The sequence below is a fragment of the Bos indicus x Bos taurus genome, chromosome X (assembly GCF_003369695.1).
Source record: "Bos indicus x Bos taurus breed Angus x Brahman F1 hybrid chromosome X, Bos_hybrid_MaternalHap_v2.0, whole genome shotgun sequence".
Classification (NCBI taxonomy): Eukaryota; Metazoa; Chordata; class Mammalia; order Artiodactyla; family Bovidae; genus Bos; species Bos indicus x Bos taurus.
In genome coordinates, this window is record NC_040105.1 from 19,550,858 (window position 1) to 19,575,938 (window position 25,081).

General features: G+C 42.7%; 1 protein-coding gene across 1 annotated transcript in view; it reads right to left on the reverse strand.

The window, feature by feature from the left end:
- Positions 1–360: 360 nt before the first annotated feature.
- SMPX (small muscle protein X-linked) overlaps positions 361–25,081 on the reverse strand; it is a 53,405-nt gene continuing 28,684 nt past the window's right edge. The window contains exon 5 of the mRNA XM_027534530.1: positions 361–789. The gene's annotated coding sequence lies outside the window, so the exon portion shown is untranslated. The remainder of the gene's footprint in view (positions 790–25,081) is intronic.

Below are 25,081 nucleotides of genomic sequence, written 5' to 3' on the forward strand. Positions count from 1 at the left end.
CTAAGTTATGAGCAGTCTCTTGCTTTCATTCTCATCTCTCAGCTTTACTTTATTGTGCCTTATAATGGACTCTACTCCATCTGGGCCAAGAGAGTTTCTTAGCTTCTATGGAGGTAAAATATACTCACCATAAAAGTTGTCCTTGAAGGAGGAATGTCAGCGATGCCCAGTTCCTCGGGCAATATTTCTTTTGCAATGATCAGTCAGCCATAGCTTTACCTGTGGTACCCAATAATTCAGAATAAGAAGCTCCCATTTAGGTGGTGTGGGATTCGGTTGGTGCTCACATCTGGTTTCTCTCCATGTGGGGGAATATGTAGCTATCTGAACATAGGAAAATTAATGTAGTCTAGAGTCACATTTTACATTTACTCAAATATTTATTTGAACTCATAAAAAGTTTATTGACATAATTTAGAAGGTGAAGAACTCAAATACATTGCAAATATTGACCAAAATAGTGTGGGAAGTAGCTTAGAGAACTTTCCATCAAAATCATTGTTATGCATATCATTGTATCCTTCTCTATAAAATCATATCCCTTCTCAAAACCACACCTTCCAAGTGGTAAATTCTGGAACCGATTTGCTCTGCAAGTTGCCAAATGTGAAAATAAAGTAAGTAGTGCAGCCAACTAGAAGGAAGAGATATAAATGTACAAACAGGACATTTCTGCTACAGTCTTAGGCATTCAGGAGGTACATAATCTTCATACAAATATATAAAACTTTTTATTGAGCCATTTTTGTTTGAATCCATTCTCTTACTCTTCAATTCTTCACATCAAGCCTGCAAAGGAAAAAGCAAAGGACCTGTTAGTGCCCGTGAGATATTTTAGGGACAGCTTGTAAATCAATATGATAGGGACAGGTCGAAATTGAAAACCTCATTTTCACTTGAAAACTTTACCTCTTGAGTCCGTGAAGGTAAAGTGAACTATGAATAGAAGCTGTGACCATCAGTTCTGGCTCTAGGGATCTGAGTGATTCCAAACTAAATGAGGATGACTTCCTTCTGAAGCTCTAGAGTATAAAGTCGACATTAGATCCATCCTCATATCACCGTGAGGAGGATGGGATTCCTCATGCCTGAGCTTGGCCATGTGACTTGCTTCAGTCAAGAGAATGACACAAAAGTGCGCTGGTTCTGAGCCTGCGCCTTGAGAGGGATCACATGTTTTGATTTGCTCTCTTGCACATCTGCCATTGCCACCAGGAGGGTGTGCCCAGGCCCCCTACTGGTCCCCAGTGAAGGATGGGCAACATGAGCACAGCCCCCAGCTCACACCGATACCCAGCCTAGGTCAGTTGAGCCACAAACAGATGAGCCAGAGTAATAAATGCTTTTGTTTTAGGCCAGGGGTCCCCAACCCCCAGGATTTAATGCCTGATGAGCCTGAGGTGGAGCTGATGTAATAATAATTGAAATAAAGTGCACAATCAATGTAATGCACTTGAATCATCCCCAAACCTTCCCCCGCACCCCTGATCTGTGGAAAAATTCTCTTCCACGAAACTGGTCCATGGTGCCAGAAAGGTAGGGGACCTCTGGTTTAAGCCATTAGATTCAGAGATGGTTGGTGATGCAGCCATAGCTAACTGATACAATGCCCTTTCTCTTAAAGGCACTTGCAGTGCCAGGATGGTTGAACATTATTCACCGCTTTGTTTTCCATTATTCTTTGCTGCCATTTCTTGCATGTTTCACTTACGTGGATAGGCTGAATCTTTTCTAAGAAATAGAATCTTTATAGTTTTGTTCTGTGTTTTTTTTTTTGCCAGTAGCTGTAGGAGGGTCACCCCGCCCCTACTACACCTGCTGTGGCAGTCACTATGGCTTGGCTCTCTCTGTGTCCATTCACAATCCCCTTCTCCTTTGCTTTTCTCTGCTACGAAGACTTGTGGCCAAATACTCCCTTTCTCGGTCTCTCTTATAGCCTGGGGCAGCTGTGGGACCCAGCTGTGGCCAGTGAACCCCAAGGAGAATTCTGCAGCAGAGGTCTTTTAGAAAGCTTTGCTTTCCTGTGTATTTCTATAGAGATGACAGAGCCCGTGGCATCATTTTAACATTTATGTAGTGTAGCCATGATGCAGGTTGTATTATACTCATTGTTGGGATGAAACACCTAGAAGTTCAAAGCACCAAGTAGCTCAAAGTCTCAAAGCTGTTAAAGGGATTTGAATTCCAGTGTCCTGGCTCTGGGCCCCTTGCACTCCCTTAAAGGGAAGGTTTGGATGGTTCTAGAACTGGAGGGGAAGGTAGGAATGCATCATTGACTACAGAACTGAAAACGGTACCCCCACTGGCTCCTGTATTTTTATAGCAGTTATTTCCTTTTCATAGCAACTCAGTTTTCAGTGTAGGTCATTCACCAGAAAAAAGCAAAATGCTTCCTCTTTCCCAGTCCATGATTTCCTGGCTGAAATGCACTTTGTTGACCAGCAGCTTCCCAGGGTCACCTGGGGTCCCCCATGCCAGTCTGAGTCTCCCTTGCACACCCTGCACTGAGTTTGTTGCCACTTACTGCTCACATAACATGATTCAAGCCTTCAGGCCTCTCCCTCTTAACTGAAGTTAAGTGGCTGATAACTCTTAACTGAAGTCCCCCCACTCCCGCATGGCTCTCCACATCATCGGTTGCATTGTAGTGAGCTGCCTATACATCCTCTCTCTCCCCTCATCTCATTCCCACCATAGCCGTCCTGTAGGCTGTGACCTTCTGAAGGACATGTTTTTCCACACCCTTGCCTATCCTGGCACCTGACACAAAGCAGAAGTCTAGGGACCAGCAAGTTGGAGCACTGGAGGGCTGAGAGCAGGAGAAGAAGTGGCACTGGAATACTTGTGAGGCCGCAGGAGTGGGCGAGGGGCCACAGAGGCAGGACACAGCAGTGCATCCCCACTGTGCTGTCACACCTGTCCTGGGCCCCAGTCATAGCTCCATCAGGGCCAGTGTGTGCCCAAGCCATGTTACTGCTGTGGTCACTGTGCTCGGTGACATATGGCCAGTCTCTCTGGCCAAGGGAGAGGCCCGTCACAAGCTGCCCTTGAAACCGAGGCATTCATTCCTTGAGCTTCTCTGAACAGCATGGAAAGGGTGATGGTTCATAGCAAATTGTCACCGAAGCTTGTTCTATGAGGAGACATTTCTCTCCAACAAGTGTCCAGACTATAAAGCCTCATCTGCAGCCGTTTCTGAGACAGGCTTAAGATGTACTTTGACCCTCACATATCTGTCTCATGGGGCTAGAATTATAGCTATCCTGAGAAATAGAGGATGAGCCTTTTGCAGCAACCCTTCAGCAACTGTTTTCTTAAAAGCCCTAAGATGCCCCTCATGACTGGGTTCAGCTTGTGGACATCTCTGACTTTAAGACAGTTTTGGAAACATAAGGAAACCTTGACGCAGTTTGCCCAGACTACCATGGCCACTGAGATTTAAGAAAAGCTAACTGTGCTTCATAAGGGGATGCAGGAATCAATGACTTGACATAGTCACCTCGTCTCATCTACAAAGTGAGCCTGGGTCTTCCTTGTAGAAGGAGCTGGCAGGAGGCAGCAGACAGAGCAGAAGAGTCACTGGAGTTGTCATTCTACAGACCACCCTGCCCTCCCTCAGCTTCTCCTCTCCTTCCCCGGCCCCAGTAGAATCTGAGAGGGCCCAGCGGCCCTGGACACAGGACATTGCTGATGGCCAAGGTCACAATGGTCCTTCCAGGAGTGCAGGGCCCCCAGAGGACCAGTGTCTCCATCCTTGGCCTGGTGGGACTCCGAGTGTTCTCAGAATGCCTTTATGTGACCAGAATCCAAGAATTCAGAGACCTGGGTCAGGGCTCACATTTAAAATTGAGAACAATGGGAAGGGATCCAGAGCTAAAATTGCCCCTTCTGTAAAGCACACTTGTTTGTCGGGGTGCTGGAATGCAAGGGTGTTGGGCGGTATCCCGGGCCACACTGCTTTGCCGCCTAGACCACAGCTGTCAGCTATTCTCCTGTGTCCTGTTCTCCTGCCGGGGACATGGGTGAGAACGATGGGGAATGCAAGGCCCCCTGTGGGAAACGTCACTCTCCAGATACCCGGCATCCCTTTTCTACCCTAAGCAAAAAAGTTCACACTGAGAAAAGCACACCTTGGCTGTGGCAGGGGTGATACCCCAGACAGCTCCCATGTGTCACTCTTAAGTCCAGGCTGAGGGCATGTGATGTTTACGCCTTGCCATGACCCATTTATAGCTGTGTTACTCATACTTGCCACGGCCCCACATACATCATTTAGGAAATGGAGTCCACTCAACACCACTCTGCATTTGGTCCTTTACCCAGACACCTGGGGGCGGTGCAATGATAACTTCCTCCTGCGTGGTGCTAAATCATAGAGCCATAAACACAGTGACACTCAAATGTCGTCAAGAGAAAGGCCGTGCCTCATGTTCCACCCAGTTCCATATGGAGTGGCCGACCAGGCTCCCGGAGCACACTGGTTGAAGCTTTGGAGTTTGTTAGAGGGCACTGGTGGAGTCCTCTCGAGTTTACAAAGCACATTCATGTGCGTTGCCCCACATGACCATCGTGACCACACAGAGATGAAGGCGGTGCCGGCTACAAGCACGACTCTTAGTGCCCCTCCACACCAAGGTCAAGGACAAAGGAAGCACACTGTGTGAAACTGCACCAGGGCCACTCCAAACCCAGAACTTTATCTCCACCAGCCACTCATAAAGTAAAAGAAACAAAACTCTCGGTAAAAACTTTTTCCTTAAACTGCAAAATAGCCACGCCAATTGGCTTTGGTACATCACGAAGCCTTTGGTGGCTAAAGTAAAAACTGAAATGTTTCTACTAATTACTAGTTTAAAAAAAAAAAAAAAACAAGGGAGATGAGAAAGACACAAAGAGCAGGACATTTGGGGATTTGGGGGGTGTGATTCTACACCTAAAATCCAGTCAAGCAGTGTACATGCTGGGTGTGAAGAATTTGAGTGATGCTAAGAAGGCAAAGTACATGTCCAGGTGAAATTCATTAAAAATAAGTTCAAAAAGGTGTTTTTTTTTTTTTAATCCTATTATACTGAGAGTTTGTTGGCTTCGATATCAAGTCAGGAACTGGCAGCTGAGATGATATTGAACTTGTTGGTAGAGATCTTTGTGGAATCAGGGGCATAATCCAGGACTAGTTACCATTGGTGGCTCTTGGCTTTGCAGTCAGTGTCTCCATCTGTCAGAGCACAGACCCCCCTGTTTCTAAAGGGGCCACAGATTTTACTGGAAAAACACTGGCCCAAGACTTCTGAGTAAAGCAGGGATCAGTAACACACAGAGGAAGACCAAGTGGTGAAAAAGTCGAGTAGACTGCTGTCTTAAGAGGTTCTCAAGTTTCCAAAGATGGCAAACCTTCTATGTTGTTTAGGCCTGAGCATTTGAGACTTAGGGACAATGGCACTTCCATCAGAAATGCCCAGTATCCTCTTTGAACTGTCTGGCATGGTCTCTGGCAGGCAGAGGTCCTGGGACATCCAAATGGAAAAGCAATTTCTTAACATAAAGTTAACAGAACATATGAAATAAATGTAGGCCTCCCTCCCTGTCTCCAGTAAAGTATCCTGGGAAGAGGGTAGAGATCCCCTTAAAGCTCACTGACATTTTGTTTTGTTTGTTTTCATAGTAACTATGGTAGTGAGTGGTCCATAGTCTCAGTATTCAATTTGAAAACCTGGATATTGGTATACCATCAAGCAAAAGTATAGCTATAAAGCTTTGCAATCTTCCAAAATAGTAAACCTATTTTCAAAGATGGATGAAACTTGAGTTTTCTTATTCCTCTTCATTTTAGAAATTAGGAAATTGAACTCCAGAGGGCTTGAATCACTTGTCCAAGGTCATGTAGCTAGTTAATGGCTGGTCCAAGATTAAATGCTTGTCCGGAGCTCCTAGCCCCTACAATCAGTCTGTACATGTTGATGGTATTAGAGGCACCTCAAATGAATAGCTGATATGTATAAGTGTACCTGTAGTGTAAAAATAATTTGACTTAACATTCTAGTACTTGTCCTAATGAATACCTAATTTTCACTTTAAAAAATATTTTTGCCTTCTCTGAATTTAGTAGTGTTAATATTTTCATTGAGTAAAATGCACAAATCATAAGTGAACAACTTAATGAATTTTTTCCATATGTATATACCCATGTATGGCTGTTATTTTTGCGTAGCTCTTAAGTACTACCATATATGCTTGTATATCATTAAGGTTTTGTTCATTTGTTTGAGAAATATTAGTTCCAAGAGACAATAAAGCAAGTTTCACCTTTGAAAGAAAGGGAAGGAAGGGGGAAAAAAACTTTCCATGGTCAGAAAAATTGAGATTACTGGATCAAACACAGATAAACCATTTTCTTAGTGTTAGGGCACCTTGGAGCTTTAAATGTACAAATATATATTGCATATATTCGGTATGAAGATGATATCATGTAGCATTTCAGAATTTGATTACTGAATCATTTGTCCAGTTTTCTACTGTTTCTATTCTTTTTTTATTTATCATTCATTATGTCACAGCTGGTGGCTTCCCTGTGGCTTAGACACTAAAGAATCTGCCTGCAATGCAGGTTTGATCCCTGGGTTGGGAAGATCCCCTGGAGAAGGGAATGGCAACCCACTCCAATATTCTTGCCTGGAGAATCCCATGGACAGAGGAGCCTGGCGGGATACAGTCCATGGGGTTACAAAGAGTCTGACACAACTGAGCAACTGACACTTTCACTTTCACATCACAGATAGTATGTGTACTATTCCATCAGGTGGGTATACAAGAGCTGACTTAACCATAATCCTATTATTGGACACTTAGGTTCTTAATGAATTTTGCTATCTTAAGTAAGCAAAACTTTTGCCACATATTCTCTTTAGGATGGCTTCCATCAAGGTCTAATTGGGTTGGAGGACATAATAATCCACAATGGCTGGAACTTTCTTCATTTACTAAGGCCCACACCCTCGTCACCTAGGCTGGCATAGCACTTGCTCTACGGAAGACTATCTGTCGAGGATATGAACAAGCCCCTGTTTCATGATCATTTTCCCATTACTTATTGTGAATATTACAAGTAACTTTTTTCATTGAATATCCGTTTAATTACTAATGAGGTTCTCATTTTCTCATGGCTTCTCTATTAATTCTGCATCTGCTTTTGTGAATTGTGAGTTCAGTTCCTTTATTTATTTATTAAGGTATTAATATTTTGCTTCCCAATTTGCATGGGCTCTTTATACAATTGTACTGTTTCATGGGAAACAGTTTTCTTAATAGTGTTTGCCATTTATTTGGGTTTTCTTTTTCAAGTACAGAATTGTTTTATAATTAGCAAGATTTTGAGGGATGTTTTGGTGACTCTTCTATAAAAAGCTCTCCGAGCAAGCTTAAATTAATGCCTTCATTCCCTCCCCCCCCACCCCAAATCATTCCAATCATTATTTTTAATGAGATCAGGTCAGATCAGTCGCTCAGTCATGCCCGGCTCTTTGCGACCCCATGAATCGCAGCACGCCAGGCCTCCCTGTCCATCACCAACTCCCGGAGTTCACTGAGACTCAGGTCCATTGAGTCAGTGATGCCATCCAGCCATCTCATCCTCTATCGTCCCCTTCTCCTCTTGCCCCCAATCCCTTCCAGCATCAGAGTCTTTTCCAATGAGTCAACTCTTTGCATGAGGTGGCCAAAGGACTGGAGTTTCAGCTTTAGCATCATTCCTTCCAAAGAAATCCCAGGGCTGGTCGCCTTCAGAATGGACTGGTTGGATCTCCTTACAGTCCAAGGGACTCTCAAGAGTCTTCTCCAACACCACAGTTCAAAAGCATCAATTCTTCAGTGCTCAGCCTTCTTCACAGTCCAACTCTCACATCCATACATGACCACAGGAAAAACCATAGCCTTGACTAGACGAACCTTTGTTGGCAAAGTCATGTCTCTGCTTTTGAATATGCTATCTAGGTTGGTCATAACTTTCCTTCCAAGGAGTAAGTGTCTTTTAATTTCATGGCTGAAGTCAACATCTGCAGTGATTTTGGAGCTCCAAAAAATAAAGTCTGACACTGTTTCCACTGTTTCCCCATCTATTTCCCATGAAATGATGGGACTGGATGCCATGATCTTCGTTTTCTGAGTGCTGAGCTTTAAGCCAACTTTTTCACTCTCCACTTTCACTATCATCAAGAGGCTTTTGAATTCCTCTTCACTTTCTGCCATAAGGGTGGTGTCATCTGCATATCTGAGGTGATTGATATTTCTCCCGGCAATCTTGATTCCAGCTTGTGTTTCTTCCAGCCAGTGTTTCTCATGATGTACTCTGCATATAAGTTAAATAAGCAGGGTGACAATATACAGCCTTGACGAACTCCTTTTCCTATTTGGAACCAGTCTGTTGTTCCATGTCCAGTTCTAACTGTTGCTTCCTGACCTGGATATAGGTTTCTCAAGAGGCAGGTCAGGTGGTCTGGTATTCCCATCTCTTTCAGAATTTTCCACAGTTTATTGTGATCCACACAGTCAAAGGCTTTGGCATAGTCAATAAGGCAGAAATAGATGTTTTTCTGGAACTCTCTTGCTTTTTCCATGATCCAGCAGATGTTGGCAATTTGATCTCTGGTTCCTCTGCCTTTTCTAAAACCTGCTTGAACATCAGGAAGTTCACGGTTTACATATTGCTGAAGCCTGGCTTGCAGAATTTTGAGCATTACTTTACTAGCGTGTGAGATGAGTGCAACTGTGCGGTAGTTTGAGCATTCTTTGGCATTGCCTTTCTTTGGGATGGGAATGAAAACTGACCTTTTCCAGTCCTGTGGCCACTGCTGAGTTTTCCAAATTTGCTGGCATATTGAGTGCAGCACTTTCACAGCATCATCTTTCAGGATTTGAAACAGCTCAACTGGAATTCCATCACCTCCACTAGCTTTGTTCGTAATGATGCTTTCTAAGGCCCATTTGACTTCACATTCCAGGATGTCTGGCTCTAGGTCAGTGATCACACCATCGTGATTATCTGGGTTGTGAAGATCTTTCTTGTACAGCTCTTCTGTGTATTCTTGCCACCTCTTCTTAATGTCTTCTGCTTCTGTTAGGTCCATACCATTTCTGTCCTTTATCGAGCCCATCTTTGCATGAAATGTTCCCTTGGTATCTCTAATTTTCTTGAAGAGATCTCTAGTCTTTCCCATTCTGTTGTTTTCCTCTATTTCTTTGCACTGATCGCTGAGGAAGGCTTTCTTATCTCTTCTTGCTATTCTTTGGAACTCTGCATTCAGATGTTTATATCTTTCCTTTTCTCCTTTGCTTTTCACTTCTCTTCTTTTCACAGCTATTTGTAAGGCCTCCCCAGGCAGCCATTTTGCCTTTTTGCATTTCTTTTCCATGGGGATGGTCTTGATCCCTGTCTCCTGTACAATGTCACGAACCTCATTTCATAGTTCATCAGGCACTCTATCTGTCAGATCTAGGCTCTTAAATCTATTTCTCACTTCCACTGTATAATCATAAAGGATTTGATTTAGGTCATACCTGAATGGTCTAGTGGTTTTCCCTACTTTCTTCAATTTAAGTCTGAATTTGGCAATAAGGAGTTCATGATCTGAGCCACAGTCAGCTCCTGGTCTTGTTTTTGCTGACTGTATAGAGCTTCTCCATCTTTGGCTGCAAAGAATATAATCAATCTTATTTCAGTGTTGACCATCTGGTGATGTCCATGTATAGAGTCTTCTCTTGTGTTGTTGGAAGAGGGTGTTTGTTATAACCAGTGCATTTTCTTGGCAAAACTTTATTAGTCTTTGCCCTGCTTCATTCTGTATTCCAAGGCCAAATTTACCTGTTACTCCAGGTGTTTCTTGACTTCCTACTTTTGCACTCCAGTCCCCTATAATGAAAAGGACATCCTTTTTGGGTGTTAGTTCTAAAAGGTCTTGTAGGTCTTTGTAGAACCATTCAACTTCAGCTTCTTCAGCATTACTGGTTGGGGCATAGACTTGGATTACTGTGATATTGAATGGTTTGCCTTGGAAACAAACAGAGATCATTCTGTCATTTTTGAGATTGCATCCAAGTACTGCAATTTGGACTCTTTTGTTGACCATGATGGCTACTCCATTTCTTCTGAGGGATTCCTGCCCGCAGTAGTAGATATAATGGTCATCTGAGTTAAATTCACCCATTCCAGTCCATTTTAGTTCACTGATTCCTAGAATGTCGACATTCACTCTTACCATCTCTTGTTTGACCACTTCCAATTTGCCTTGATTCGTGGACTTGACATTCCAGGTTCCTATGCAATATTGCTCTTTACAGCATCAGACCTTGCCAAATCCTACCTTTTGAAGCCATTATCAAAGGTCCTTAATTTTATCACCTTAAAAGTGACAAGAGGTCAAAAACAGATGTTCATGAAAAGAAAAGCATTGCTTTGGAGATATGGGGTTTTATTTAGAAGTTTTGGAAAATCACTCCCTAAGTTGCGGAGGGGTGAGTTTCTTTAAATCCCCCAGAACAGGAGCTCAAATTTGGCTGCACATCGGAATCACCTGGGGAATTATTAAAAATTCCGAGGTCCAGGCTGCCCCACAACTATGACACCAGCATCTCTGGGGGTGGGATCTCCTGGGCCTCTGATGTGCAGCCAAGGTTGAGAACCGCTGGCCTAGAAGCACTTCTCAGACTTTAATGTCCAGAGGAAGCACTTGAGGATCCTGTTAAGCTGCAGATTCTGACTCAGGAAACCTGGGGTGGGGGCCAAGGGCTGTCCATTTCTAGCAAACCTCACAGGGGATGCTGTTGCTGTTGGTCCATGGAGCACACTTTGAGATTCAAGGGTCTTAGGAAGTAGTTCTCAGTGAAAGGGATGGCATTTTGCCCCTGGGGGACTAAATGGGTGGAGAGGAGTATTGGAAGCAATGAACTGAGTTGAAATTACAGAAAAAAGAAGGACCGGGGCAATCAGTGGATAACTGGACTCTGGGGAAAGAATGAATGAGAAGAAATCATAGACTAATAATGGGTCAAGAATTTTTAGGTCACTTTACAATGTTAATCTTAGGTGAAGGTTTGCATTCCTTTTTGAGACCACTTTCAGTGATCAATTGATGTTTCTTTTGGAGGAGACTGTACTTAAACGGTCTTAAAGGTGGAAACCAGATGCCTGGTTTTATTTTGGTTATATTGTATGCCAGAAAATGTATTAGGTTGGCACTGTGGACACACCAATGGGTAGGTTATACCCCTTCATGGCACTGATCATCTAGAAGGAAAATCAGACAATAAAGTAAGTGATGGCAATCCATTCCTCCATGGTGACGGGTGCAGCCATGAGGGGACCAACACAGAAAACTGTGGATGCTTTATCAGTTTGAGGGGCTATGGAAAGGCTTTTCCCAAATCGTATTTAAACTGAGACCTGAATGATGGGTAAGAGTTAGCCTGCTCATGGGAAGGGAAAGAGAGAAATTGGAAAATAATACTCTGAGCATGTATAAAAGCCTAGATTCAGCTTGGCACCTCCATGAGCTGGCTTGGAGCAAGGGATGCCCTGGGTGGGCAGAAATGCCTGTTGGGAGAACCTGGTGAGCCTGAGTCAGTTAGTGCAGGCCCTGGGAGCAGTGAGGAGCCACTAAGGGCTGTTTGTCAGGACGGCCTGTTTATCGCTTTGTGTTTTTACTTTTTTAAAAAAATCCTGTTTGCTGCAGGGCTCTGGTGATGAAAAACCAGGGAGAAAAGGCTTTAGGGAATGAAAGGCACAGGTCACTCTGAGAGCTGTGGGCCACTAATGCTCTGATTGCTCAGAGAGGTCACGTGCATGGCAGCAACAAGCATGGTGGGTGAATGGAGCTCACAAACCTTCTTTCAAGGTAACAACAAGGGTCAGACATCTAAGAAACTCACAGCACTTGTCCAAGTGCTGAAACATCTCCGCTCCAGTCTCAGACTCCAGCAGGGGCTTAGGAAGGTTCCCAAGGGCCTCCCACTTTACTCAGAGAACAAAGTATGAGACAAATCACAAATGACCACAGACTGCCGGCCAGGCTCTCACCTGTCAGTGCCCAGTAGTTTGTGGGCTAGGAAGAATCTGAGCTTCAATAAAGCAGAAATGGACAGTCTTCCGATCTCATGGCTTAATTTATTGAACAGGAAATAAGCCTTGGGAGGGAAACGGACTTGTTCCTAATGATTTAACCATTAATACAGCCCTGCTATAAATGGAACTCAGAAGAAAAGGTGGCTTGTCAGAGGGTGAAAGAGTGGACCCCATTAGACAAAATAGGTCAGGCAGAGAGAAAGTCGTCCTGTCTCCTGACTAGTTATGTTGATCAGAGATGACAGGTCTTGTTGTTTTTTAACTGTTAGAAAAGGGAGAGAGATTATAGAAGTGGTTTCTTTCTGGTTGCTGTCCTTTTTAGAAGATGGCTGTTTCAAAGAGGACCCTGAAAACAAAGGAGCTGATGGTATTTATCGCAGTTTTGACTTTTGTGCTTAAAAATGTGTGTGTGTGTGTTTTCAGAAACAAATTTTTATAGAAGAAAAATTCTGTGTTTCTTCTAGGGAGTCTTCTCTGGTTGATCACTGCCTTTCTTCTTGGACTAATGAGACAGTAACTTCTAAGGAGGATCACCCTTCCATCAGTCTGATTTCTGGTGTTACTCTCTGCTTTTTTCCTGTTTTTGTTTTCACCCTCCCAAATCGAAAGAGAATAGGAACACGATCACAATATGAGAACAAACCGAGGAGAGGGAGCAGTACACAAGCTGATTTATCCCTTCAACCTTGACTTTTTAGCTTACTTCTGAATTTGCCCTACCTAAGAGTTTCTGCTTTCTCCTCCCTCCCTTTGGAGCGCCTGCTGCCTAATGACTCAGGGAAGTGAAGAGAGACCTTTCCCTAGTGCTCAGAGTTTGTGCTTTGCTTGTATGTTGTCTGGTTTATGAAAGCGTCTGCTGTTAAAAACATCAGGGAAACTGGCTTCACATTTGGAAGTAATCTTTCTAATCTCCCCAAAGATAAACAACATTTGGTGTTTTAAATAAATATAAGAAATTGTGAATGATGGGGATCAGTAGGGTTGAAAGAAAAGCAAACACTGAGATGTTAACGCTATGTGACGCTGGGCAAAACCTCACTTCTCCAGACCTCAGTTCTGTCAAATGTAAAAAAAAAAAAAAAAGAAAAGAGGGGTAGGGGTTAGGTTTCTGAGGTAGGCATCCTCCCAGGTGAACCCCAGTGAGTCTTGCCACCTGCTATTCATATTGAGTATTCAACATTGAGTAGGGCTGACTTGTGTAATCAGTAGCATATTACAGAAATGACAGGGTGTGACTTCCAAGACTGGGTCTTAAAAATCATTGCAGCTTCCACCTTGCTCTCTTTTAGATCATTGGGTCTGAGGGAAGCCAGCTGCCATGTTGTAAGGGCACTCAAGCAGCCCAGTGGTACCAAGACCTCCTGATAACTGTCATCATCAATCAGCCAGTGGTGAGAGTACACCATCTTAAAAGAGGATCTTCTAATCTTACTCAAGGGTTCAGATGACTACAGTCCCAGCCAATATCTTGACTGCAACATCATCAGGGATGCCAGAACCACACAGCTCGGCTACTTGTGAACTCCTGACCCACAGAAACTCTGAGATAGTATTCTTGCTTTAAGCTGCTAGGTTTGGGGTAATTTTGTTATACAGCTGCTGCTGCTAAGTCGCTTCAGTCGTGTCCGACTCTGCGACCCCATAGATGGCAGCCCACCAGGCTCCTCTGTCCCTGGGATTCTCCAGGCAAGAATACTGGAGTAGGCTGCAATTTCCTTCTCCATGTTATACAGCAATATATAACTAATACAGTTGCCTTGGGCCAAGTCCAGCTCTTATATTTTATATGTCAGTGAGTAGAGGTTATTAATGGGAATCTCAAAGTTGGCATTTTGTTTATCTCAAAAACCAGATCCTAGCTGCAGGATAAGACCATATTGCTTTGGGCATTTCTAAAAAGACAAGTAGCCAGTCTCTAGAGACTTGCCATCCTAAGAACTCATGGATTCCCCTTTGTGGAAGCAGACCAACACAGCTGGCTGGCCTTGAACCAAAGCTTACAGTGCCATAGTTCAGCAAGCAGCAATTAGTCCTTAGCATATCATACAAACCCCACTTACATTGTGTTTACATCTAGACACTCAACTTGTTAAAGCAAACTTCAGTGGAATGGGGACTTACTTGGGCTCTGCTCTTAATGAGTCATTCCAAAGGGTGCAACTGGAGGAAACAGCACCCCTAGCAGTTTTTAGTCTGAGATGAATTGGGAGAGGGGTTCAAAGTTGCTGAGTTAATGGTTAAACTCAAGTGACTCTCCAGGGCGTGAGAGATATCTGGAAAGCAGGCCCTTTGCATCGGCCTGGACCTTGGTTAGACTGAGAGACATTGATGGCACCCTTACCTGTGATGATATGACTCTGTGTATCTTGGAATAGACACACAACACTAACAAGGCATATAGCACACTCACTAGTGGGAACCACCATATCTTCAGCCCCTTCTAAACCCAACATGGCTATTGTTCTGAACTCATGTGGTAGTCTGGATACTTCAGTATCTCTTCCCCATGTCCTATCCCAAACAGAGGTTGTGGCTCACCAGGGATCACCCTCTGAATAAATGGATATAGATGCTGCCTGGCGTTCAAAGAATGTGTGGCTGTTTTCCACATTTAAGAGACTTTCATTGCAACCATCTTCACATTCAATGAAAGAGATACTTTTCCAAACAAGAAATATTTCAGTTTGGTTTGTCCATGGAGGATCTGAGAAACATTCTCTAACCCAGTCCCTCTGACACAAGTTGCACATTGGACTCAGCTGGGGGTCTTGTGAAGCATACCCTCCCTTATTTTTTGGGAGGGGCTCAGGCAAGTCCAGGTGATCCTAGTGTGTAGTCAGCACTGAGGATGGTCTAACTGTACCCAGCAACCTGCTGCTGCCTGACCCCAAAACTAAAGGAACTAGAATAAAAATAAGTCAGTTGTTCAGAAACTGGCTTCAGTTCTTATGTCATAATATTTGAGAAAAGCTATACAACTGCCCATCAATCAGCCAGGTAGCTGGGATCCTGGCCCTGTTTTGTATTGGACTTGAAAGATGTTCAAATTTAGAACATCTTCTGTGTTTTATTCCCACTGCCTGGACATCCATAACAGTATGCTTGAATGAAGATGATCATACCTGGCTTTTTGGTCTCTGCATATACCTGAAATTTGGCAAGGCCTTCCTTAGAAATATTTCTATAGAGATTGGAAAAGTGACTCCTCTTATTTCTTGCCAATCACTGCATCCAGAGATCTCTGTATTATTTGTTACAACTGCATGCGAGTCTAAAATTATCTCAAAATTAACTAATACAATTATGTAAAGTTTAAAAATAAAATAAAATTTAAAAAAATAAAATAAAATTATCTCAAAATTAATTAAAAGTTTTAATTGAAAATCAGATAATGGGCTATATTTGTTCCCTGGACCCTGGTTTGCCAACCCTTGGACTATATCAGGGTTAAAACTTAACAGTTACAGAAATGAATATTGTATCAGTGAGATTAAGTGACTGGTAGGTAAGTTGATGCCTTATTCCTCATGCATTATATTATGATTATCTCTCATAATTTACACAGTGCATCCTGTGCAACCTTGGGCAAGTTATGTAGCTTCTCTGTGCCTCGGTTTTCTCACCTGTAAAATGCAGCTCTTATGTATAGTAACTTATTTAAGAATTATGAGGTAGAGTACTTGGGACAGTGCCTGACCCTTGGAAGCACTATTGTAAGGACTAATGACTGTTGCTTCATCAACGCATCATGTTATCTGAATTTCAGCAATGAAATGTGGCCAAGTTGCTTTCTATACCTTTGGATACTAGCTATAAAACTGTGGACCAGATACTGGAATAGTTAGGGGATTTGGAATGTCCAGACCTAAACAATCTAGACTGAGGGCTCTAGGTCAGTGGTTCTCAAAGTGTGGCCCCCAGACCACCAGCGTGTTAGAAATACAAATTCTCAGGCCCACCCCAGACCTATAGAATCAGAAAGTCTGGAGGTGGGGCCCAGCATTCTAAGTTTCAGGAAGCCCTCCAGATGGTGCTGATGTTTGAGAAAGTTTGAGAACCACTGCTTTAGGCCAGACTGAAGAGTTTCTGTAGCCATAGCCCACAGGATGCTGTCCTTGGTGCTGCCTTGTCCCCACTCTCCTCAAGATCTCAGTTAAATATAGAGACGAGCTTGCTTCTCAGATTGGCAGATCAGACACACAAAGTCAGCCTGGAGAAACAACTACACTAGTGGATGCTGGAATGTGGACCTGAAATTGTCTCAGTCGGTTGGAAGTGCCAGCCAAAATTTGCAGTTGTTTTGATTTTTAATAGAGTTTTATTTTTACCTAACACAAATTTCTAACTCAAGTTTCTTGGCATTTGAACTCCTACATGTTCAGTGAGGTTGTCAGCAGTGATGTGGGTATCCAGGCACTGTATTTCTAGTTAGCACTGTGGCCAAGATTGCACGATTGCAGCAGGTTGCCCCTGAGTACAGGACTGAAGCCTTGCCCATCACCTCTTGGCATTTTATGATTTCATCACCTAGTGAGGAAGGGTACCACCCAGGAGAAAACAGAGTCTGCAGTTAGTTATGGAGTTGCAGTGAGATGGTGAGGTGACTCAGGGGTCATTCTGATGCAGCTTCATATGCCATCTGTTTTGGTCTCTGGGCATTATCAGCTGTTTTGTCTTATCCAGGCCATGTGCTCTTCCCGTGCACTGGGATTCCCTGCCAACCAGGGGCTCTAAGACCAGCTCAGTTGGTGGTATAGCCTAGTCCTGGCGATGGAAGCAGGTCTATAATTGGCCCTTAATTGGATTGGATTTGGCTCAGAATGACTCCCGGGCTGTCTGTCCCCTGACAGATAACCAGCAGTGAATGTTGTATATAATCCTGTAAGGGATCTCGGATGCCATTTCTTGGCTGTTGCTGACAATGGAGAGCTTTCCAGAAGAGTTGACCTTCAGGATGATGATCTGGGAGTATCTTAAAGAGAAGTTTTCCCCAGGTCCATTTATTTGCCACCTGGTCTTTCTTAAATTAAGACATCCCAACCTGATTTTCAAATTCCAGAATCAAATATGTGTGTGTGCATTGTGTGTGTGTGTGTGTGTGTGTGTGTGTGTGTGTGTGTATATACACATATAGAAATGATACAGTATTTTTTTAATTAGGCAGCAATAAAACAGTAAACAGAGATGGAAATTGAGATAGTGCTTTTCCTTTGAAATATATCTATAGATATAAGTGGGTAACTTAATCCTAGCTCTTTTTCTCTGTGAGAAAAGTCCCTCTGGGTATAGGCAAAACCATCATCTGTCCTGTTCTGGCCCATTGCATGGGTTGTAACTAACCCCACCCACCCCCGGCACCTGCTGCACCCTGAACGGTGGTCCTACCTTTTTGATATATTTGAAATGAAAAGTACTATCTCAACCCATGCAATGGACCAGAACAGGACAGATGTTGGTTCTGCCTATACCCAGAGCTTTTCTCACTGGCAGAGAAAGAGAGCTAGGATTAAGTTACCCACTTATATCTATTGATACAGATGGACTTAACTATACTTAATCAAAAATTAGTCTTAAAACAAACTCTCTTGATGATACATCCCACAGTCTTCTACCCTGAGTGAAGCTGAAAGTCACATAAGAGTGAACTGCAAATTCAATTCCTGTCCTGCCTGTCTCATGGAACTGTTGTGAGCCTCAGAAGAAAATAAACACAGAAGTAGGCTGGACTTTTAAAAATCAAGTGCAAGAACTTGTTAATATTATTACTGCAAGTAGGTTCCAGTTAAAACATGGGATTTAAAACTTGCCATAAAACTCCAAATGAGCCTTTATTTCCTCATTGCCTGGTTCTTGACACCCCCTAAAGTAGCCATTTCATAGTCTCCAAACTGCCATGTTATGTGGCAGTTATATTTAGTACTGACTGCCTACCTGTTTCACTCTTGTTGCAAAGCAGAAATGATTCAGTTGTCAAATTTAGTATCATCAGAAAGAGGGAGAAAACGCCCCTGGAGAATACTAAGAGGAGGAGACTGGATGTGAATGGGGCATAAGCCAGGAGAGGACGTCCTAGAGAAGACACAGGGCTGCTTCTGGATGTTTAGATCAACATGGATCTTGTTTTAGTTTCTGGACCAGACTTCAATAGTATACAGTCTGTGTACAAAAGATTACTAAAAAGATGAGATGCCTGTTTTTGGCCATTAAGCCCATTCAAAATGCTCAGTAAAATGGTGTCTGAAATGCATTGTTTCCCTTTCCCTTGATAGTAAGAGAATGGCAGGTTGACTCTAAATATTTCTTAAACTGATTTTCTTCAGAGAAAGATCAGAAATGCAAACTGGACATATTTGGTTTGAATCAGTTCTAATGAGATGGATGAAACTGGAACCTATTATACAGAGTGAAGTAAGCCAGAAAGAAAAACACCAATACAGTATACTAACGCATATATATGGAATTTAGAAAGATGGTAACAATAACCCTGTGTACGAGACAGCAAAAGAGACATCGATGTATAGATCAGTCTTATGGACTCTGTGGGAGAGGGAGAGGGTGGGGAGATTTGGGAGAATAGCATTGAAACATGTATAATATCATGTATGAAACGAGTCGCCAGTCCAGGTTCGATGCACGGTACTGGATGCTTGGGGCTGGTGCACTGGGACGACCCAGAGGGAGGGTAGGGGAGGGAGGAGGGAGGAGGGTTCAGGATGGGGAACGCGGGTATACCTGTGGCGGATTCATTTCGATATTTGGCAAAACTAATACAATATTGTAAAGTTTAAAAATAAAATAAAATTAAAAAAAAAAAGTGGCCAAGGAGGGTGTGGAAATCCCTTGAGGTCTCCAAAAATCAAATGAAAGTGCTCAAGTAAAATGTGGGTAATTTTACTGGCTTTGGAAACAGTAGCTGCTGCTGGTTTTGAAAAATGGGACTGCAGTGCCTCCTTCTGGAGAAAGATGGTACTTGCAGATTAGAGATCATTTCAGGAGGTCACTGAGACACAAGTCCTCCCAGGGGCTTACAAGGGCCTCGGTGAGCTCATATTAGTCACAAACAATTAATGGGGTTTCTTTTTCAGTGAGCTTTTTCATATTCCCTGGGGAAATATGCAGAACTCCTCTTTAGAGATAATTTCATGTAAAAACCAACCAACTGACACTTGGCCTTGGAAGAAAGGGACGGGGAGCAAAGGGCATGGGTAATTTGAGGGGACAAAAAAGGGAATGACGTTTTCTGGATGCTGATTTGTGCCCGGTGCCCCATCTGAGTCAACTCACTCTCTTTATGTTTGCCTCTCATGATCGAGATAATCATTCCTATTTATAGACGTGGCTCGGAATGGTCGGGAACTTGCCCAAGGTCACAGACTTACTACGTGACACAGCCGGAAGTGAAGCGCAAATGTGTCCCACTCTATCCAGCACGTCCAGTGCTCAGTGTCTTAAGTTCCCTCTCATGGTAGCATACTATCATAATAATAGCTGTTACTGTGTACACACTATGTATGCACCTTGGTGTCTCTCAGCCTCGACACTCCTGAAGTTTCTTGTGGGGGGATGTTTGGTGGCATCCCTGGTCCCTACCGACTAGATGGCAATGGCACCCACCCTGTATTGTGACATCCAAAAAAGTCTCCAAACATTGCTCAGTGACCTTTAGGATGGTGAAAAAACTTGCCCCCATGAGATAGGTATTACTCTCATTTTTCAGAAAAAGAAACCATGATGAGCCAAATCACAGACCAAGAGAATAGCAAAGCCAGGGCATGAACCTGTGCCTGCAGCACCTCTAAAGCATCTGCTCTTCAACCTCCTTTCAATAGAATATCTGTTTTCTAACATCCTGTCTGGAATCTCTGTCACTTGTATTCAAAGGCCACGACTTGTTTCTTTCTTCCTGCTGCAGCCATTATGTGCTAAAGTCCACTTTTACATTCGTCCCCAACTAGACTGGGAGTCTCTCAGGGGACACTGTCTTGCATCACCTACCATTAGTGTCACAGTGCCTGGCATATAGTAGATGCTCAGATGTTCACTTACTAAAGGAGTGAATTCATTCCAGTCCTTTAATCCTTCCCTCCCATTCAAATCCAGCTCATGGTATTAACTTGCTTTATGAAGAAAAAGGTTAATTTGGCTAAAGTAAATTCCAGGTAACCCATATATAGGTGATTCAGAAATGAAAATCAACTTCAATCTATTCTGAATAAATGGATGTTTGAACACGCAGAATTGAATAACCCTGTTTGGTAAGGTTTCAGGATCTGTTGCCTCTGGAACGAAAGGGCAGCCATGATTCCTATCACTTGTATCTAAAATCAGGGGTCAGGCAAAAGCAAGGCAGAAAAATGTATATTATGTGTTCAGGATTCAATTGTGCCTCTGACACTCACGGCAGGTCTTCTGGGGTGGAAAGAAGTGCCACTGTCCTTTCTAGAGGCTTCCAGTGACTTCTGGGTGATAAGACAGGCTTGCTTTCTCCTGTTTTCCCAGCAGTCAAGATGAAATTGTTCTGAGCTGCCTTTGTGCCACCTGCCTGGTCAAAAGCGACTCCAATCTGTCTGCAGCTTAATAGAAATGTCCCTCGGTGAGAAGCCAATTGCCTGACCTGCCTGGGATTAAAGCAGCCACCACCTCACCCTACACATAAAGCCCTAAACCAGAGGGTGTGGACTGATCAGTCCCCGGGCAGGGAGAGGTGGAGCGAAGTACAAGTTAAATGTGCAGGTCTCGTGTGACTCCTTCTCCTCCTCAAATGCCACAATGTGTCGGGGGAGTTAGAGCGAGCAGCGTTGTCACGATGCAGCCGAGCCTGCTGAGACAGCCCGGAATTCACTTCCCCAGTTTTCTGCGTGGGCTGCACACAGCATGAGAAGGAATGAAAGAGAAAAAGCCTCATGGGTAGGAGACTGCCTCTTGATGACACACAGATCCTGCCAAGCCCTTGCTCAGCCCAGGAGCAAAGGCGGGCTCTGCAGAGGCCTGGCCTTCCTCGGACCAGCCGCAGCTTTGTCAGCACCAGGCCAGGGCCACAGCCTCCCAGGCTCGGCCCCTACTGCCCCTCTCCTTCTTCCTCCCCTCCTTCCTTCCTTGCCTTTCACCTCCTTGGCCTTTCTCTCATGCTTGCTCTGATATTTACAGACATTAAGGAACCCTTCCTGTTTTCCATGACCCTTAAAGAGAGCAAATGATTCATGCTTCTAGGCAGTATTCTGCCCATTCACCTGACCCCGGCTAGACTCCCTGATCCGTATTTGAATCCCCAGAGCTGGTATCCTCAGAGCCTGGTGCAGGCTTTATGCTCAATAAATGCTTGTTGACTGACTGAATGCATGCATGAATGGATGGATGAACAAGCAAACAAATGAATGAATAAATAAACCAACATGTCAAAGTTGTGATGTCACCTCTTTGTGTAGATGACAGTTTCTGCAGCCTTTTTAAGCCTTTGCTTGTTTTTCCTGCAAGCTAACACAGTGAAATATTGGCAAAACCCAGAAGACTATAACTAAAAGAACATTTTTAAAGAATGCAGTGGGTGCTAGTGATTAAAAGAACTGGCTATGGAGTGTAATATCTGACCTCTGTGACTTACAAGCTGTATGACTTTGGTCAAGTTAGGCAAACTATCACAGCCTTCTTCCCCCCACATAAATGAAATGGGCATCACAGCATATACTCTGTATAGTCAGCACAAGGAGTAAATGAAATAATGTATGTGAAGTACAGGACACAGTGTCAGGCATATCACAAGTATATAATAAATGTAATGGTGACAATAAAAATGATGACATTGATATTAGTGCTGATGATTACTAATGCTTAATGCCTAACATTCATATTTTAAAAGACTTGATGAGCTACTGAGATAACCTACTGCTTTCTGATACATCTGAGAGGAAAAAGTAACCTACCCAAACTGGTCATGTTTAAGGCCAAATACTGTAATTCAGGAATATGCCATGTATACCATAAATATACTTAGTTTATCAATTAACAAAAGAATATTTAAGAGTGCTTGATTCCTAAGTCTCTGATCAATATGAATTGATTATAAATATTGGGCCATTAATTACTATTCTCTTTTTATTAATGTTTTCATTTCTGTAAAATGCATTGCATTGACTGCTTGGAAAAGAATGTTTGCAAGATGGTCCTGATGTCAGTCTTTGAGGTAGATCAATCAGGGTTACTTACACTCAGCACAACTAACGTTTAAGATTGGATAATTCTTTGTTGGGGAGCGGGACTGTCCTGAGCATTGTGGGACATTGACCAACATCCCTGGCGTGTCCCCCAGTGGCAGCCCATACCTCTCTGAAGTTGTGACCGATTACTATCTCTAGACACTGCCCTCTATCCTCAGAACCACTGGAGATAGAGTAATGAGTTCCGTTGCACTGGGAGTAGGGCAAGTGCCAGTGGTAACCATCCTTTAGCCCAAGGAAATCTACATCCCAGATTACAAACATCTACATCCTGAGTCACCTCTGCCTTCTAGTGAGCTGGCCAGAGCAGATATGCCCTTCTCAGGGCTCAGATCTGCTTTCACCAATTCCAAATCCCTCCAGAGAATCCACACATTAGGCCTTCCAGATCTCTGTTTTAATAGAAACCATCCAGATAGCTTCTGTGTGTTTGCTGTAGAGAGGCTCTTAAAGCAACTGTCACCATCAGCTCAAAGGCTCCTCACATTCACCTTCAAGAATACTTTACACCCACACAGGCTGTAACCAGGGCCTAGAACAAAAGCTTTACCAGGGAGGTTAACAAATGAATAAAACCTTGCAGTTCGAAACCATTGCAAACTCATCTTTATCCTCAGCAATTGGGGAGCAGGAAAAAAAAAAGAGCATCACAAATCAAAAGAAATGTGGCTCCACTAGAGAGTGAAAAATCTCAGCATAAAACCATTTTCTTCAAACAAAGTGAATAGAGCATCTGTAATTGGGTCAAAGCAGGGAACATGTCAAAATTGAGGACAAAAAATTTCAAGCAAACCACAGAGAAGACATTTGGAGAAGTTGTTAGGTTTGTTTTTTGTTTTTGTTTTAAGTTTCATTCTATGTAAAACAATAAATCAGTCCTCTGTCTTCTGGCAGAGGGAAAAGGTTATGAAAACATGATTAAGTCAGACTATGAAAAATAAATCCTCTTAATTCCAAAAGCTACAAGCAGCATAAAACATTTTTATGATAGAGAAAGATAGATACTATACAATCTCACTTATATGTAGAACCTAAAACATACACTCTCATAGAAAAAGAGGTCAGACATGTTGTTACCAGAGGCAGAAGGTGGGAAGAATAATTAGAGGAAGGTGGCCAAAGGTACAAATTATCAGCTATAAGATAAATATTGGGCTGGCCAAAATTTTCATTCGGATTTTTCTGTAACATCTTATGAAAAAACCCAGACAACCTTTTTGGCAAACCCAGTAAATACTAGAGATATAACGTACAACATGATAACGATAATTAACAGTGCTGTATGGTATTTAGGAAAGTTGTTAAGAGAGTAAATTGTGAGGTCTCATCACAAGGAGAAAAAAATGTTTATCTTTTGTTCTTGTCTTCTTTCTTTTCATTATATCTGTATGAGATAATGTGAGCTGAGCCTATTTCTATAGTCATTTTGCAATATATGTAAATCAAACCATCAAGCTGTATGCCTTAAACTTGGCCAGTGATGTATGTCAATTTTTTCTCAGTAAAACTGGAAAAACATTCTTATGAGAAAACGTGAAGTGGAAAAAGATTCAAAACCATACATGTGCTATGAATGATGCTATTTGAGAAAAAAAAATGAAGGAAAAGTAGTTCCCATTTGTGTATAATTACCCCATCCCAGTTGCTGTGCCTAGATATGCTTTTTAAAATACATCTTCCTAATCCTTCATGTCTCCCTAATCCTAAACCCTATGAGGAAGATGCCATTTTCTGCTTTTTATGAAACCAGGAAAATAGAGACACAGAGCTCAAAGTTGCAAAGGTAGAAGGTAGTTACTGCAAATCCCATATTGTTAGCAGCTTTAGTTATATTGCTTCTCCTATGTAAACCCAGGGGGAAAACTGGAAGGGAAGATATCAACGTGAGTACTATACTGAATGATAATTTTATAGGTGAGTACTTTTATTTCCAAGCGTCTATTATGTTGTGACAGTGTTTATACAAATAGATTTTTTAAACGTATTACATTTTATCATTTGAAATGGCTGATATATCCATTCAGACATCAGTTGAATCATCTGCCATTTATGTAGAAATGGGGTAAGCTTACTCTAAGATGATAAAGGGCATGGTTCCCAAATATGGAGCTGCTAGTATTGATTTGACTGGCTGGTCATTAATTTCAGATCTTTGCTCTTTTCTTAATATAGATCTTTACAGCTATTAAATGTAATAGCTCTGATGTGAAGAGCTGACTCATTTGAAAAGACCCTGATGTTGGGAAAGATTGAAGGCAAGAGGAGAAGGGGATGACAGAGGATAAGATGGTTAGATGGCATCACCAACTCAATGGACATGAGTTTGGGTAAACTCCAGGAGTTGGTGATGGACAGGGAGGCCTGGCGTGCTGCGGTTCATGGGGTTGCAAAGAGTCGGACACGACTGAGTGACTGAACTGATCTGAACAGCTATTAATTTCCTCTAAACACTGCTTTTGCTGCATGCCACAGTTTGGTGTCTGTTATTTTCATTTTCAATTGTCTCAAAGTGTTTTCTAATTTCTCTTGTGATTTCTTCTTTGACTCATTGGTTATTTAAGAGTGTGCTGTTTAAGTTGTACACCTTGTGAATGTCCCAAATTTCCTTCTGTTATTGACTTCTAATTTCATTCCACTGTAGTCTGAGAACATATTTGCCATGATCTCAGTCCTTTCAAATTTATTAAGAGTTGTTTTAAGGCCTAACATGAAACAAGTCTTGGACATTATGTCACATGTGTGCCTAAGAAGAATATGT